Source organism: Girardinichthys multiradiatus, chromosome 19, assembly GCF_021462225.1.
Source record: "Girardinichthys multiradiatus isolate DD_20200921_A chromosome 19, DD_fGirMul_XY1, whole genome shotgun sequence".
NCBI lineage: Eukaryota > Metazoa > Chordata > Actinopteri > Cyprinodontiformes > Goodeidae > Girardinichthys > Girardinichthys multiradiatus.
Genome location: NC_061811.1, coordinates 675,001 through 686,794, shown reverse-complemented (window position 1 = coordinate 686,794; position 11,794 = coordinate 675,001). Strand labels below are relative to the sequence as shown.

The window sequence follows — 11,794 nt, the reverse complement described above, 5'->3', positions numbered from 1 at the left end:
CTTTGCTCTTTAAGGAACCCAGGTGTGAACACTTACAACTCCAAAGTGGTGGAAGGTGTACACCTGGAAAGCATGTTCATACCAGAAGTGCTTCTAGCTTTCTGGCTAGAGAAATTATCAACTGGTAGAGAGCTGTATGACTGTGTTTGCCAAGAAGATCCTCTTTTAACTGAGGCACAACACAGCCACACACTCCTCTTAGCAGACAGGCTCCGCCCTCTCCTTAAAACAGCCAGAGTGTGCACCTCCAGTGTGCAGATTGGCATAAAACAGCTCTCCCATGCTGTGGACATTGTTCCAACCGACCAAAGGGGCGTCACATTAGCCTACACCCATTACTCTCATGTAGGGGGCCATAGGAGCTGCAAAGCCACACTCCACACCCTCCAACAAATGGCGTACTGGCCTCCAACGTCTCACGACACTCAGGTCTACATCCAAGGATGCTTAACCTGCTGCCAGAGATTTCATTCAAAGTCTTATTAAGAGAGGTTGGTTCATCTGTAGGCGGTCTCACCGAGGCATGGATACCTACTTGCCAAGTTCTGCTGGGTTTAGTAGAGAAAATCCTCTAGTAGAGAAAGTCCACCACAGCAGACACCTTCCAACCTCCACAAAAACACCTGGCTGTAGTAGAGCAGTTCCATTATTATTATATCACATTTCTTTCCTCTCCTTTTTCCGATCTAAAACGTACCAGAAACAGGAGTTATGTTAAATCCCATCATCATTTGAAAGAACTAATTTGTTTAAACCTAAACTCATGTTAAACGTTGATTTTAAGATAACACACTGCATAGTTAGTTACAAACCAGGATTGACTCCTTCACATTTATTTTCCCATGGTTCATAGCGCTACCTTTGCCAATGCCACGGGCTGATTCCCGACCCTGACTGGAATTGGACAACTAAGCTATGACCCCATTATTTGGTTATCTTGTTGTTTTTTTTTCTTTCTTTTTATATTTGTTTCACTTTGTCTCAGGGTTACCAGAGCTGAAGACCAAAAGAATGTGATGATGATGTGAATGTATTGTTTTTGTATTTTTCTCATTGATAGACAGGTATGAGTTAGTCAGAGTTTAGTCCTGCTCAGTCATAGGCCTTTGAGAAACAAACTGAACTGTGAACTCCCGTTCCTGCCAAGAGGAACACAGGAACAGTACAGGTCCTTCTCAAAATATTAGCATATTGTGATAAAGTTCATTATTTTCCATAATGTCATGATGAAAATTTAACATTCATATATTTTAGATTCATTGCACACTAACTGAAATATTTCAGGTCTTTTATTGTCCTAATATGGATGATTTTGGCATACAGCTCATGAAAACCCAAAATTACTATCTCACAAAATTAGCATATCATTAAAAGGGTTTCTAAACGAGCTATGAACCTAATCATCTAAATCAACGAGTTAACTCTAAACACCTGCAAAAGATTCCTGAGGCCTTTAAAACTCCCAGCCTGGTTCATCACTCAAAACCCCAATCATGGGTAAGATTGCCGACCTGACTGCTGTCCAGAAGGCCACTATTGACACCCTCAAGCAAGAGGGTAAGACACAGAAAGACATTTCTGAACGAATAGGCTGTTCCCAGAGTGCTGTATCAAGGCACCTCAGTGGGAAGTCTGTGGGAAGGAAAAAGTGTGGCAGAAAACGCTGCACAACGAGAAGAGGTGACCGGACCCTGAGGAAGATTGTGGAGAAGGGCCGATTCCAGACCTTGGGGGACCAGCAGAAGCAGTGGACTGAGTCTGGAGTAGAAACATCCAGAGCCACCGTACACAGGCGTGTGCAGGAAATGGGCTACAGGTGCCGCATTCCCCAGGTCAAGCCACTTTTGAACCAGAAACAGCAGCAGAAGCGCCTGACCTGGGCTACAGAGAAGCAGCACTGGACTGTTGCTCAGTGGTCCAAAGTACTTTTTTCGGATGAAAGCAAATTCTGCATGTCATTCAGAAATCAAGGTGCCAGAGTCTGGAGGAAGACTGGGGAGAAGGAAATGCCAAAATGCCAGAAGTCCAGTGTCAAGTACCCACAGTCAGTGATGGTCTGGGGTGTCGTGTCAGCTGCTGGTGTTGGTCCACTGTGTTTTATCAAGGGCAGGGTCAATGCAGCTAGCTATCAGGAGATTTTGGAGCACTTCATGCTTCCATCTGCTGAAAAGCTTTATGGAGATGAAGATTTCATTTTTCAGCACGACCTGGCACCTGCTCACAGTGCCAAAACCACTGGTAAATGGTTTACTGACCATGGTATCACTGTGCTCAATTGGCCTGCCAACTCTCCTGACCTGAACCTCATAGAGAATCTGTGGGATATTGTGAAGAGAACGTTGAGAGACTCAAGACCCAACACTCTGGATGAGCTAAAGGCCGCTATCGAAGCATCCTGGGCCTCCATAAGACCTCAGCAGTGCCACAGGCTGATTGCCTCCATGCCACGCCGCATTGAAGCAGTCATTTCTGCAAAAGGATTCCCGACCAAGTATTGAGTGCATAACTGTACATGATTATTTGAAGGTTGACGTTTTTTGTATTAAAAACACTTTTCTTTTATTGGTCGGATGAAATATGCTAATTTTGTGAGATAGGAATTTTGGGTTTTCATGAGCTGTATGCCAAAATCATCCGTATTAAGACAATAAAAGACCTGAAATATTTCAGTTAGTGTGCAATGAATCTAAAATATATGAATGTTAAATTTTCATCATGACATTATGGAAAATAATGAACTTTATCACAATAAATGCTAATATTTTGAGAAGGACCTGTATTTTTGTTTTTTTACTTCTTTTGCTTCTTCACGGATCATGGATCATTGAGACTCAGCTCCTATGATGGATGGACCCAGTAGCTTCAGAGACTGCGATTAATCACACCCTTCGAACCTAGGAGGGATGTTGGGGTCATCCATATTGGTCGCACATTTTGACACACGCAGCTCAACAGACGTTGCAGCTCTGACGTCACTGGGAGCATAACCCGGCTGAGATGCAGAGTTTCGTTGCCATTTCCCGCCTGTCTCACAGGACAGCGCATCGGAGGCGCATATCTGGAGAGACAAAAGCTCGCAGGCGAACCTTTGCTCCACAAGGCCATTCCTGGAAGAGCTTGAAAGCTGGAAATCTGTCTGATACGAGAAGATCAGAGGATTTATTTACCGATCGAAGACCACGCCGACACCCGGTTCTTCATCTTTTCCCCTCCTGGATGGATGAGAAATTACCGTTTTGTTTTCATAATTTGATCACGGACGCGTCATCCCCCCCTCCCCTCCTTTTCATCAGACCTGATCCATCCTCAACCGGTGGAGAGACGAAATCAAGCTCCAAGTAATTTGGTTCTTTTCATATTAAACCGGATAGGTGCATTTAGAGGTCTGGTCAGGATGAGGCAGTTAAGGTGATGTAGGATCACCTGTAGTTCATCTCAGGTATTAACTTGTTGCAATACTGATTGAAGAATTTTATGCTGAGCTGTGTTTTGATTTGCTGCTGCGTGGTTCATGTTTGTATTTGATTCGTTCTGACATCACTCAGGTTCTTTCTTAATCCATGAAGTGAGATGGACCTTCCTGATGTCCAGAGTGTTGAACATTTACGGGCTTTTAGGCTAGAACATGTAAATGGGTTAGAACAGTAATATTAATATTATAATAGAGAGGTGGTGGTGACGTGTGCAGAGGCTCCGGATTCGTTTTAGAGGTGGAGGCTGTGCGGGTGTTGCGTCACACAGACTCAGTTTTATTACACTATAATGTTGGTGGTACTTAAGGGGCGTTTTTAGGGTCTTGATATATTGGGGGCTTTAGCCCAGAACCCTCCTTCCTCCTTTTCCCTCTTTAAAAGTTGCCCTTTACAGTCTCTGTTGATGTATTTTGACCACTATGTTTATTCCTCCTGTTACCTGCTGAGTGGGGCTCACCTGGTCTCAGTATAAATGATGAGACCGGACCAGCGGTTCCCAAAGAAGACGTTTTTTCTTCAGCCTTTAGGAACGAGTAAACCCAAGACCTTAAAGTGCTGTACCTATTCTCATGGTTATGGGGTTATGTAACCCCAGATTCTTAAGAGAGAAGCGTAAAGGCTTCGAGTGCGTAAATACGCAGTCAGAGGCGACCCGCGCAAATCAACAGGGAGGATAAATAATCTCATCAGGGTTGAGGCTGACATGACAAACCTGCTGCTGTGGACAGTGACGACACAGCTTAACAAACTGTAACCGTCCAGAAAAGCAGAAGCAGAACAGGACAGAAGGAGAAACATCAGCAGCTGGATCACAATGACGCAGCGCAACAACCTCCTGCGTGTTTCAAGCGGACAGAACAGAGCGCATCTGTTCACTCCACGGGAAAACACGCAGCGCCAGAACAGCAGTGGTTCTCACTGAGTCCACAGGAGGATCCACCGTCAGGAGTGGACGACTTCCCTCACAGTCCACGGACGAAGACGCTCCTTTATGGTTTTGCTCCAGTTCTGCTGAACCCGCAGCCTCTGGATCGGGTCACAGTGGAGGAGCCGCAGGATCAGCGGAAAATAAAGAATTATTTTAGATAATCAAAATTGACCTTATTTTAAATATTTAGTTTTTCTTGCTGTCGTATTGTTGAACAGTATAGAATGAATTAAAGCATAATTAAAAGCTTTTAAACCAATTAAGTTTTACCTGAGTTAAAAACAATTAAATATCAGTTTCTATATTGGGTTCATTCTACATCCGACTCTAAGGGCTTCACCAGTCATGGACCTCACCTCACCTCACGTCACTGAACTGAGATCTAATATATCCCGGGAAATACCAAATATGTTCATGTTATAGACTATTATTATATCACAAATAATCCCAACAACAATTTATTAAGAACAATCATTAGGCCTACGAACCGGTAGAATAATGATAAACAGGTGTTTTCATTGTAAATCTGATTTATCAGATGTAATATTTTCTTATTAAAATTAAGAAAATAAAGAATTAAAATAAAACATTGTCTTCTGTTTTTCGTTATGTTTTTGAACAGTTTTTGCAGAACTTCTGCTGACAAAACAACCGTTTTTTTTCCGTTTTTTCATATTAACCAATAATGTCTTGAATAAAAGAAAAAGTAAAAGAGAAGTTCTCCATTCATTAAAAACGATTTAATGCGTTCTGGTGTCTGGAGAGATGATGCATTCAGAAAACAAATCAATGACCCTGACAGGCTGCCACAGGTCCTGATTATTTTATTCTTTTATTATTTCAAAGATGTTCACACGAACAGAGAAGGTCATTGCTGTTCTTTTCATCTGCCTGCATTTTCTCTACATAGCGACCTGCCTTTGGTGCGCACTGCGCGGTGCTGTTGCAGATGGCAGCTGCCTTTTGGACACGCGTGAATGACGACAAAATAATGAACGCAGCTATTTGCAGTTTTAGTGAGTTAATAACACTGCGGGTGTTATAGGAATATATTGGCATCCACTCTTCCCAGAATTTGACAACTTTGCGCTGAAACGTCCAGTATTGCACATTTATTGAGGCAACTGGACAGGGGTGTTTTTGTGCGCTTCCGATTTCATTGCGCATGTTAGTATATCACGCTGTGCGTGTTTTTGCGGATGCTGTCAGATTTCAAGACTCTCTAGACAGCGAGAACCAAAGAGGGTGACAGAGATCCGTCACAGCCTCTCAGCATAATCGGGTTCAGCCCACGTGAACATCCGGTGGGACCAGATCACGGCCGGCCAGGGCCGTAAAGTGGGGAGGGGGGCAATGACCCCCTGGCCCCCCCCTATTCCGGCGCCACTGGATGTATTGCTTTATGATCCACAACTGAGATTTTCCATTGTAGAAACCTCCAGGATGTATCCACGTAAACCAGAGGTCCCCTTCACACAAAGAGGAGGCCAGGCAGGTTAATTTATCCAGCACCCTTCATACGTACCAAATGCTTTACAGGAAAGACACACAGACAATAATGAAGAGTTGCAGAAACAAAACGTTTCAAACCATTAATAGAGCCATTTTATGGGTTCCTCTGTTGTTACATCCTGTCTCCATATCCATCAAAGTCAAAATGTGTGGGGAAGAAGTTGATAAAGAGGATGCCAGTAATGTTGACATCAATCTGGTGGAGCAGCAAAGGCAGCTCTTAATGTGTTTAGAAAAATATCTATAGAAGTCTAATCTTCTAATCTGGGCTTGAATCTCTGATGAGACGTGATTCAGTTTGACTGCAGAGTTAGAAAAACTGGAGAACCTGATTCAAAACAATGTTCCTCAAAGAAAGACTTGAGGGATCTGCTTATTGCTGCCTCAGCACAGCAGAAAATCAGTCAAATATCTATGCCCAAAGAATTTAATCGATAAGAGGACAAGAGAAGAAGCTTAAGATGGATGGTGGTGTCCTCCAGTCCCAGACACAGATCCATTATTCATCAACAGCTGGAACAGGGATTAAGCCACATCCAGCATTCTTATTTCATTTGGCTTACTTTGATTTTAAATGGTCTATAAACTAATTAATTTTTAATTTTTTGATGTTGCCTTCTCATCATTGTCATTTTGTTCATTTATTTGCTTACTTCCATTCTCTTGTCATTTACTACTTTCCTTCGTAGAGCTCAGATCATGATCAGTGGAGTGTAATTCTACAGTGTAAAATAAATATCATGTAAACTAGTGTTATGCTTATTGTGTCTTCCTTTTCGGTGTTTAGGTAGTGGGGATCAGGTTACGATGGTTCATCTGATGACTGAAGAAAGCATCTTGATCATGATTGTATGAATTCCGGTGTGTAAAAAATAAAAGATGAAAGTAAATATACTGGCATAAAAAATACATCCTAATGAAAACAAAGAAATAAGAAGAACGTTGAAGACGATTTTAATATGTACACATATCTGAACCTGGAATAAAGGTTCGTGTTTTCTGGCGTTACTTCCATCCCATACCTACAAACATTCCAGTTTCTGTGTGTCATCGAATGTAACACACTTTGCTACATTCTGCATGCCTTGCAGCGGCGTTTCTGATTGGGTCAGACGGCATTCCTTTGACCGCTGTATCCAATCAGCGCCCTTGTTTTACTGGTTGAGCCCGCCCTGAGTGGATTTGGAAGTGACAGACGGAGAGGAGGAGGGAGAGGTCTCCGCTCTTCCGATGAAAGAGCAACAAGTGTGTCGGAGTGAAACTGGGAGTTTGAGGGACTTAAACCTGGAATTGTGAAAATATTTAACCTGGAGTTTTCGGATCTTATAGCGGGGCTGAAGGATTTTGTGGACAGCTTTGGCCCTGAGGTGAGTGTGTGCGGAGCTGCTTTGTTATCAACAGGTGCCCCAGGAAGACGCTGCTAGCAGCTAGCTGCTACCTTTAGCCTGATAAAAATCAGAAAAGCGAGAATCTGTTCTTTCAGGAAGGTTTTTGGGTTTCCTTCTAAGCTGAGACTCACAGCTCATCACGACCGAAGCAGACTGAATTATCCCAACAGCTCCGACAGTTTCTTCTACCGAAGTTTCAACTGGAATTAGTTTCAGTTAGCTTCAGGTTAGCTATCTGTCAATCACTCCGCCCTGAAACTGCAAACGGTTCGCAATGTGACTACCTGGCCGGGGTTAGGGTTGGGGTTAGGGTTGGGGTTAGGGTTGGGGTTAGAGGCTGAACATGCAAAAAACAACCAAATACAGCGACATCATACATCTACGTCACAGCATCAGAAATACAGAAACCCCCAGACTGGGTTTGAAGCTGGGCTTAAAGGGGTGGAAATGATTGGAGCACAAAACCTTCAGCTGTAGACTGACCCGCGGAACAATTAGGGCATCAAACAAGCATATTATATCCAGAAATATATCCAGAAATTCATCCAGAATTACATCCAGTAAACAGCCGTACATCTGAAAGTTCACCTAGAAATGCTTCCAGAAACCAGAATTCCAGCAACTTGAGAAGAAAATCAGACTCATTTCTGCTGGAAGCTGGAAACAAAAAACTACTTTTAAAAAGGACATAAAAATCATAGCAGAAGCATTCCTAAAGCCTTAAATGACATCAGACAAATAAATGAAATCAAAAATCAGTGTGAGTCAGTTGTAGTTTTAGGTGTTTTGTAAACAGGAAGAAGCCACTTGGCCCAAAGCATAGCAAAGGTTGAAAATAATTTTCCATATTGTCCTTACTATCTGCTGTAAGGAAGTACAGTTTTGTAACTCCTGGTAATGTGATCTACCAACAGGAGGTCGCTCGGCATGTTTTGTTTGTTTGATCAGAGGTCATAGGGTCAAGGTTATTTAATGATTTATTATTCTATAATTCACAATAATATGTAACTACCAAGTAAGGTTGTCATCATTAGTTTTGTTAACTATGTTGATGATTTTTTTTTTTTACCTGAATTGGTTATAAATTCAAAACCACTAAAACTTTGCTGTTTATTCTCTTCTAATTTGGAGTATTTGGACACTTAAGACTGCTTTGGCCTTTTGAAATCTTCAGAAAACCCGCTTAGCTTGGATCTAAGCCAGAAACAATTATTTGGATTAATCATGATTAATTGATTATTTCATTAATCATCAAATAATGTAGTAACTGAATAATCGTTAACTGTCTCTAAAACATGTCGTTTGCTGAAAGAACAGAATTTAGGCCACAACCGTACAAAACAATCTACATTTTGCATTCAAGATGAAGATGTCTGTGAATTTCTCCTAAAGTGGCATCGTGTTTTTCTGTGACACTAGAGGCCTTTATTTTTCCATTTTTCCAACAGTAGGCAGTCAGGAAATAGGGGGCAAGAGAGGGGGAGACATTCTGCAAAGGTCTCTGCATCTGGGACTCGAACCCGGGACCGCCGCTTCTAGGACTGTAGCCTCTATACGTGGGTCGCACACTTGACCTCTACACCACCAGCGGCGTGCCCCCTAATGGAATAAAAACCATAAAACATGGAAAATGTTTTCTGGTTGTAGCTTCACCTGGATCAAATTCTGTGAAAAATCTCCAATTAATTAGCCAAATAATGATTTGTTGCAGCCCTACTTGGCTCATTATCCGCCATTATTGTTTTCGAATGGAAGCACAGACTGAAGCAGCCAATGACTGGAGCTGAACTCGACTGACTTTAAGGCACAGAGATGGACATACTGCTGCAGGCTGCAGGCTAGGGACAGTCCACACAGTTATCTGAAGGAAACGTATTCTCATTTTTGTTTCAGCAGATTAAATCATAAAAACTGTGTTGACTAAAATTATTGATGATCAGTCAATCAATCAATCCAACTGGTTAGTTGACAGATGAAGTATTAAACAAAACAATATCTGTGTCAAACGGTCATCTACGGTAAATGTTTGTAGCTGCGTTTATTAACTCTCAGCTCAGAGATGGATCGTAGATCTAATGATGAACGGATCCAAAGAGGAGGAGCCTGGAGTGTCCTGGGGACTTGTAGAGTTACTTGCTAAGGCTCAGAGGGGCACAAAGTCCCGACATGGTGACACATGGTTAAAAGCTCAGATAGCTAGCCTGGAGATTGGCCGTTAATGGTCTCGAAAAACAAATAGCAGAACCTTTTTATAGTCTATCCTGAAACGTGCAGTTAAGTCGGTGGAGAGCAGAGAAAATCATGGTGATACGAGCGTGTTTGGGAGCAATGTCGGTGGATTATTATAGTCAACATCATGGGTTACATCGCTAAATGCTGGTAGATCTGCCAAGAGAAGCTGTTATGTAGTGGTCAAGTAGAGGCCTAGCTGAGCATGTCGCATCGATAACTGGTGCAGTGGGAGGAAATTAAGGAGGCGTTGTCCCACAGCTGTCTGAGTGCTCTGGGATTGTTTTGTTGCTACGTCTGTTAGCCAAAAGATCTGTCTCTTAAGGCATTGCTGCACAGCGGACTCTATTCTACGGACAGCAGAAATATAATCAATTTAAAAATGACGGCTCCTTGATGTTCAGCCTACAACCTTTTCTTGGCCTCCAAACAAGCGGTTGTGATGATCTCAGCCTCTAGACTTGGTCGGCGGATGAGTCGGTGCTGTGAAACGCTGCTTATATTGGAGAGCAGCGTGGTTCCCCTCAACGCTGTGTCAAGCTTTGGAGATTTTCCTTCACCTCTCCATACATTTGTAAGGTTGATCTCACCTCAGACCCGTTGAACAGCGCCGATTTCCGGTACACGAAAGGTGACGACTGGGTTTAATGAGGGGAGCAAAGCCACCATCAAAATGAAACCGATGCAGAACCTAAAGGGAAGCCCAATGTGTGGCTGTCCAGAAACCAGCAGTGCAGCCTGTGTGAAGGGAGGGTTCTGTCACTGCAGAGCCGTTGATGTAGCTGTGCTTGGTTGGGCTTTTAATGTTGCAGCAGAACTGCTGAGGTTGGGGGTTTTGCTCTGGGTCTTGTCTCTAGTGTTCGTTCTAAAACTGATGTTAGGAATGTTGGAAACTTTCGCATTTCCCATGTTTGGCTGTTTTATGGCCCAGATTATGTATGTTCAGAACATGTGTGATGGGTTCTTTTCCAAGGTTACAGGTGTTAGGCTCTGGCACGGTAAAGCCAACAAATCACAGTGGAAACTCAGTGAAGTTCTGTTCTAGTAGTCTGGACTACGGACTAACCTTAAGTTTGGCTGAGCTGCAGGTACATGGATGAGTTACCATGACAACAGGGTCAGAGGTGACTTTAAGGTACACAGAGTGGGTTCGTGAGGACGGGCCTCTTTGTGGAAACACAAAGTGACATACAGGACACGTCTGTGGGGATTCTGCTCATCAGGGTTAGGGTTCCTCTGTCTCCACCAAGTGGCTGCTGGTCACTGCTACCAACTGGACTGAACTCTAGGTTACCTAATTCTGTTGTGATGTCATCACGCCATGTTCACGTTGTAATGTTGGATGAGAACCTCATGGTGTTGTTGTGGAGATTCTATCAGTCCATCGGACCTGCTGAGGAACGTAGGATCATCATCACTGTGTTCTCTTCTGATCATGCTTGTCTTCCTCCATGCAAACGTAGAGATGCAGACTACCGGAGCTCCTCACTGAAGCAGCTGAGCTGCTTTACTGTAAAGGATCCCAGAAAACCTTCATGGAGGATGAATGTAATGATGGAGTCTGAGGTCCGATTGGGACAGAAGTCTGAAGCAGGTTCAGAAATAAAATTAGGACCCCGCTCTTTGTTTTTAGCTGTGATTTTCCAGAGTAAATTAAATTATCGTCCTAAGCCTATCAGGAGGAATCTGACCTCTGACTTGGTACCATGTCTGTGCTGCTGGAAGAGGGGAGGCTGTTACAGTTTATGAGTATCTGTGAGTAAGTCATTTTCTAGTATTATGACCAAATATCAATTATAATCCTAGACAGAACAAACATTTTGCTGCAAGCATTTCCAGTCGTACCTTTGCTTTTTCATTTCTCAGAACGTTTCCTCCTGAACTTTGTTGAACCTTCTTTAGCATACTGACAGGTTTTGGTGTTTGGAGTCAGATGCCTCTTATCTTTGGTCCATCAGGAGATCTGAACATGCTGCAGCTCTTTATTCTGGTACCGTGTGGTACAGCAGTGTGCTTCAGATAACACTCTGCTCTGGTTCTGCTCCTGAAGGAGTTTGCTTCATGCTCAGGTGGTTCTTCATGTTGTTTGACGCTCACGTTTCTGATCTGGTCTTTTAGCTAATGACAGTAGACGAAATGATTTTGTTAATATCCATCCGTCCATCTTTCTATCCGTCTATCTGTCCATCCATCCATCCATCCATATTTCCATCCATCTGTCTGTCCATCTATCTATCCATCTTTCCATCCGTCCATCTTTCTAT

At 42.9% G+C, this 11,794-nt stretch overlaps 1 protein-coding gene across 1 annotated transcript in view; it reads left to right on the top strand.

Annotated features, from left to right (window-relative positions):
- The first annotated feature begins 7,092 nt into the window (after window positions 1–7,092).
- The window catches only part of pals1a (protein associated with LIN7 1, MAGUK p55 family member a), a 39,147-nt gene continuing 34,445 nt past the window's right edge, over window positions 7,093–11,794 (top strand). Inside the window, exon 1 of the mRNA XM_047345567.1 lies at window positions 7,093–7,280. The gene's annotated coding sequence lies outside the window, so the exon portion shown is untranslated. The remainder of the gene's footprint in view (window positions 7,281–11,794) is intronic.